The sequence below is a fragment of the Macaca mulatta genome, chromosome 8 (assembly GCF_049350105.2).
Source record: "Macaca mulatta isolate MMU2019108-1 chromosome 8, T2T-MMU8v2.0, whole genome shotgun sequence".
Taxonomy (NCBI): Eukaryota; Metazoa; Chordata; class Mammalia; order Primates; family Cercopithecidae; genus Macaca; species Macaca mulatta.
The window spans coordinates 136,292,416-136,298,892 of NC_133413.1; the positions used below are offsets into that span (position 1 = coordinate 136,292,416).

At 41.1% G+C, this 6,477-nt stretch overlaps 1 long non-coding RNA gene across 1 annotated transcript; it reads right to left on the minus strand.

The window, feature by feature from the left end:
* Nucleotides 1-3,994: 3,994 nt before the first annotated feature.
* Nucleotides 3,995-6,172, minus strand: LOC144330631 (uncharacterized). Its single transcript, XR_013396959.1, has 2 exons — nt 6,060-6,172; nt 3,995-4,245 (listed from the first exon to the last, which is right to left on the minus strand). It is a non-coding gene; the product is annotated as an uncharacterized LOC144330631 (long non-coding RNA).
* Between the last annotated feature and the right edge of the window lie 305 nt (nt 6,173-6,477).

The following is a 6,477-nucleotide window of genomic DNA, read 5'->3' on the forward strand; positions in this document are numbered from 1 at the left end:
ATCAGTAGTTTCATATCTACCCTTTTGCTGTAAAAAAGGGTCATAAACTGTTCTTAAGCCTCTGAATCACAGTCTGAACTTTCTTCCCTCCCTTTCTTCCTTTCTTCCTTCCTTCCTTCCTTCCTTCCTTCCTTCCTTCCTTCCTTCCTTCCTTCCTTCCTTCCTTCCTTCCTTCTTCCCTCCCTCTCTCACTCCTCCCTCCCTCCCACCCTCCTCCCTTCCTCCCTCCTTCCCTTCCCTTTCCTTCCCTCCTTCCTTCCTTCCTTCCTTCCTTCCTTCCTTCCTTCCTTCCTTCCTTCCTTCCTCCCTCCCTCCCTCCCTCCCTGCCTTCCCTGCTCCTTCTCCTTCCTTCCTTCCTTCCTTCCTTCCTTCCTTCCTTCCTTCCTTCCTTCCTTCCTTCCTTCCTTCCTTCCTTCCTTCCTTCCCTTCCTTCCCCCCTTTCATTTTACACTAATTGACAACCTAGCATGTGCCAGTTCTCTTACTAGATACCATTAAGAAACACTTGACCAGGTGTGGTGGCTCATGCTTGTAATCACAACACTTTGGGAGGCCAAAGTAGTAGGATCACTTTGTGACCGGGAGTTCAAGACCAGCCTGGGCAACATAGGGAGACCTCAACTCTGCACACACACAGACAAATTTAAAAATTAGCTGCACGTGGTGGCACATGCCTGTGGTCCCAGCTGCTTAGAAGGGTGAGGTGGGAGGACTGGTTGAGCCCAGGTGGTTGAGATTGCAGTGAGCTGTGATTGCACCAATGCTCTCCAGCCTGTGTGACAGAGGGAGAGCTTGTCTCAAAAAAAAAAAAAAAAAAAGGCATACTTGTAAAATAACATAATCTTGACCAAAATGAACACATTTGTATGGATTCGCGACATTACTACTTGTTACTGATCTGTCTGTTATTGTCTGTTAGCTTCATAAAGGAAACAAGTAAACAGAAAATCTCAGCAAACTAGAACAGGAACAGAAAACTAAACACCACGTGTTCTCACTCATAAGTGGGAGTTCAACAATGAGAACACATGGACACTGGGAGGGGAGCAACACACACCAGGGCCAGTCGGGGGTTGGGGGCGAGGGGAGGGAGAGCATTAGAACAAATAGCTAAGGCATGTAGGCCTAAAACCTAGATGACAGTTTGATAGGTGCATCAAACCACCATGGCATATGTACACCTATGTAACAAACCTGCATGCTCCACACTTGTATCCCAAAACTTAAAGTAAAATTTAAAAAAAGAGAAAGAAAATCCTGTTACCACAAGTATCATGGGTGCTTAACTTCATTATGTTACCATGGCAACTCCAAGGACCATAACTTTTCAAGGGCAGATTGATACCAGTAAAATATTATGATAATCTCATGACAGGGCAAGCTCATGATAATCTGGATGGTGCTCTCTTCCCTTTTGATGAAAATTTTCCCATTTGAGATGGATTTAAGCAGTTTAATTGCTTGCTCCTAGTTTGCCTGTGTTATAAGAGTAAATATGATTATCTATGGGAAGGATATTATAATTATCGTCTACTTTGTATCGATAAAGAAATGGAGGCTTAAAGAAGTCAGATGAAAGGATGTAATTACTCCACTAATAAACTACATTATGTAGAAATAAACTTATGTTACGTGAGGATGGCATTATCAGAAGTTTTTAGATGCATATGAAAAGTTTACAGTGCTCATTGGTAGAAAGATAATCCTATGGCCAAATTTCACAGGAGGAAGTTAAAGCCCCAGATGGATGGGTGATAGGGGCTTTAAAATGCAGGAGATAAAGGATTCTTCCATAGGTCCACATTTAGGTCTTGTTACATAGACTTCATATATTTAATACCCAGCAACAACTATGCAACCTCTGGACAATTTAGCAAGGGGAAGCTGATGGTGTAATGAGAACTTCTACTTAGATGGTGCTATGTTTAGGTGCTGAAACTTCCCAGCAATATACAATCATCATGCAGGAGTCTCAGAGGGATGTGGTTGGGCATAAAAGTCCACTCTGACTTCCTACTGCATAGAATACTATTGGCACCACATCTTCTATCAGGAAACCAGAGGACACATAGCAAAAGTGTTTACTAAACGTCTCAGTCCTGGTGTACTCTCATATCCCTTTCTTAAAACATGTATCTCTTGAGCTCACTGACACAGTTTGGATGTTTGTTCCCTCCAAACCTCATGGTGAAATCTGACCTCCAATATTGGAGGTGGGGCCTAGAGGGAGGTGTTTGGGTCATGGGGTCAGGGGAGTTCCCCTCATGAATGAGTGAGTTCACAGTCGAGTCATTCACACAACAGCTGGTTGTTTAAGAGAGCCTGGAACCTCCTCTCCTCTCTCTTGGTCTCTTCTTATTTCTTGTTTCCTCTGTCACCATGTGACACACTGGCTCTCCTTGCCCTCCACCAGGAATAAAAAAATTTTCGGAAGTCTCACCAGCAGCCAAGCAGAAGCCAGCACCATGCTTCTCGTCCAGCCTGCAGAATGATGAGCCTTTGTCCTTTTAAATAAACCTTTGTTCTTTATAAATTACCCAGCCTCAGGATTCCTTGAAAGCAATGCAAAATGAACTAGTGCCCTCACTATAGTGAAATACAACCTGTATATGATTTACGTGCTTATTGTCAGGAAACCCCAAACTCTGCAAAGAAATAAACACTTCTGCTCAGTCTCATATGATATAAAAAAACTTCATCAGGCAGAAACTAAGCCTATTTTATGCAGTGGTATATAATGATGATTATCTAGAACTTAGAATAGTGACTGGCACATAGATTGCCCCTCAATAATAATTCATGATTAGAAGTGATGATAGTGTATCAGTCAATATTTGCAATACACATAACAGAGCTTAATCAGCCTAAGTGGCTTAAGGAAATTATGACAATCTTAATTGATATTGTGCATCTTACAAAATCTCTGGGAAGGTCAGAAAAATCATGATTGGAGGCCATATCATTGTGAAAAACACCCTTCAAATTACACTCTATGACTGTTCCTATTCAGGCTCAGTTGCTGCTGCCAGTGGACACAGACATTGTGGCTTTCATAGATGACACTAGCCATGGACAACACCACCCGGATTCCCACCACTGCCACCTCTCAGCGCTGCATGCCACTCCAACATCCCTCCTTCTAGTGGGCTTGGTGTGATGCTTTCTTTCCTCACTCTCTTACAAAGTAAACCATCATCCAAATGCACCTGATGGATGGAGCCTAGGTCACTTTGAGGGTTATTTGAGAAGAGGCTGTGAAGATGAATCTATGGCTTCTTCTTTGAGATGGAGGGATTCAAAAGTTATGAATTCATTCACAGATGGAGCAAAAGAGTCTGAAAAATGGCTCCAGTTTATTATTGTAGAATGTGGATTGCTATGATGGCAGAGAGTCAGGTTAAAGAGGGAAGAGACTGGAGAAGACATAATATGAGAGAAAAAGCTTAGTCTCTATAAGCTGCATTAAGTGAGGCTTGAGGGGCCGTATTGTCTGCTCTTTATCAGTCTGGGGAATTATGTGATCCATAAACTTCCCTAAGACCACCCTGGGTCTCCATTTTACTGTTTGGTATCAGAGAGCCCATTGCTACCAAGCAGGAAGGGGATTGAGATGGTCTTACAACACACTGACTCCCTCAAATTACTAGGAATTGAGAAGATTCTGTGGAAGTTATAAAGGCATGGTAGTAAACATGTTCAGAGATAATTTGGAAAGGAGTAAAAAGCAAAAGATCTGGCGGATGTAAAATCTTTCCACGTATCCTTTGGCAAATATGATATAAATTTTCGGGCTTCAAATTGTCAGACTGAATGAAATTAGTTAAAATTAATTGAACTATTTTGATGAAAACGCTTGGTATTTAATTTGATTCCTGTGGTTTTGAACTGATGGATTTCAGAATGACATTGAATTTCAACAGAGTATGTTAATAGGTGCAGAACCACATGAAGCTGACGGAAATAGATTGTCAAAAATCACCTCAAAAACACATTGGCAGTGTTCCTGGAGCTTGCTTTAATAGCCTCATCAAAAAACAGGCATTGTCCACCAACTAATAAAACAGGAAAAAGACTGAGCTTAACGTTAATGACCATCAACTTGTTGATTTGAGCTGCAATTCTCTTCTGTGTCAGCGCCTTTATACTCTTGAGTCGAATAGAAGGGAGGTGACCAGGTACATTTGTAGGCCAGAGACACAGGCCCCATGCACAGGCTAGATTAGTCTTTTTATATTACCCATAATTCTGCAGGAGAAGGAAAATTTAAGCACATCAGAAGTCACGAAGGCATTAATCATTTTGTATTGAGCATGGCTTAAAATCCACTGATTTTACTCTAAACTGTTTATTGAGCCTTTACCAGAGGTGGGCGATATATTAATGCCTGGGCACATAATGGTGAACAGAACTCAGTAAGTCTCTTAGCCCCACTAGAAATAACTGGAGTCAAACGTCACTCAAATAGGCACATATATGAAATGAAAATCAGAAGCAATGCATTAGAATAAGAAGGTTTATGGAAATGGCATTTAACCTTGTCATAAGATCAGGGAAGCCTTCTTTGAAAAGGTGATACTTTATCTGATAATCTGAAAGGTGATCAGGAGGTGACCAGATGGCAAATGAAGGAAGAACATTTCAAGGAGAGGGAGCACCATGTGAAAAGGCTATATGGCTGGACAAAAGCATGAAGAGAATAAGGAACACAGTGAAATCTATGTGGCTGGGAGTCTGGGAGCTCAGAGGAGTGGGTAGGTATAATGGGGTGGGAGCAATTTGGTGGCACAAGCATGGAACTTGAGAATATAACAGGGCTGGAGACATATGTAGGGGACAGACCTCCAAGGACTTATAAAGGATTTGGTATCTATAATGATGGCAATGAAAAGGCAATGAAATGTATTAATAAATGGAGTGACTTGCTCTTTTTATTTTTTCTTTTTTTCGGGCCACTTTGGTTGCATTATGCACAGTCACATGAGAATATCTTGTGTAGTTGACTTTTCTCAGATTTATCTGGGCTAACGCTTGTGAATGCTTGGTGGTGACAGTGACTGAAGGGAGACCCTTGGTGTCCATCCTACTTTACACATTTACAATGTATGAATCAGAGCCAGAGTTGGAGCTGTAGGCTTGGTTTAAAGAAACCCTCTGGCACACACGCAAGCTGTGCTCTCAGAGAAGCCATGTTGCACTGCCATGAACTACTGGGTATGGTCAGCAGATATTACCAGAAGTCATCAGGCTGCCACATGTTTGGTGAGTCTCGAATCTCTGTTTCTTACTTGTGACATGCTTAGAGGGTGGAAATGATATTCTACCTGTTCAATAATGGCTCATTTAGCCTCTTATATCTTCAACTACATCATCCTGAAACTGAGTTTGTTGCCTCATATGGTTGTAAACTCTGCTACAGTGCAAGGCATCACCTGGATCATTTCATCAAGATCTGGGTAAAATTTCCCACCAAGCCACTAGTGCCAGTTTGAACCATTATCCTCAGTTGTATAACAACTAGGCATTTGCATGTGCAGTTAGAGAGCCTACAATAAAGATCAGCCTCTGGGCACATGCAGCCAGTATCTACAAGATCCAGAAGGTCCAGCAGGCCAGGCTATGAGCGAAATGACCAGCTTTGTAAAACTTGAAAAATTTTGATCAATGAATTTAACTCTAACAATAACTCAAAAAGACTGCCAAGGTGACATAATTGTTTTCATTTTATAGATGGTGACCCACAAGTTTTTGGTCTTTGATGAAATGATTGTTTCATTCAAAGCTATTTTGAGTAAAGGTCACAGAATTCCATTCAAAATAGTTTCAGCAAGAAAGAATATTTATTATAAAATCACAGAAACAATTATCATTAGTTAATCATTAATTCATTCATCTTTTTATTGTTTGTCTATGATGTTCCAGAGTCTATGTTAGGTTCTGAGAATACAAGGATAAACTAAAGTACACACAGACTCTGCTTTCATACAACTTACAGTCTGGTAAAAAAGGATAGAAACTATTCAAACAATCGCACAAAGGTAAAATTTGATTTTGGTACTTACTGTGACAAGTAACATGAAGAAGACTGGATTGATGCTATGAAGGCCCAGGTTATTGGAGTTGACCAGCCCAAGCTGAGATCTGACAAATGAAAAGGAGTTAATTAGGAGGAGAGGAGACAGAAGAGAGTCCCAGGCTGAGGGGACAGCATAGGCAAAGGTGCCATGTTTTCAGAAAGCATGGCAAGAACTACAGACCAAAGAAGGACAATGTGACTGAAGAAGACAAGGAAAGAAAAAACCAAAGGGGAGGCGAAGCAGAGGAGGACAAAAGCCAGATGATCAGAGAGAACACTAGACATAATACTAATAGACATACTTTATGCAAATTGTATCAGTATTTCCACTAATACTCCTTTTCTGATGCAGGGTTGAATCTAGGATTACAGAATGCATTTAGCTGTCATGTCTCCTTGGTCTT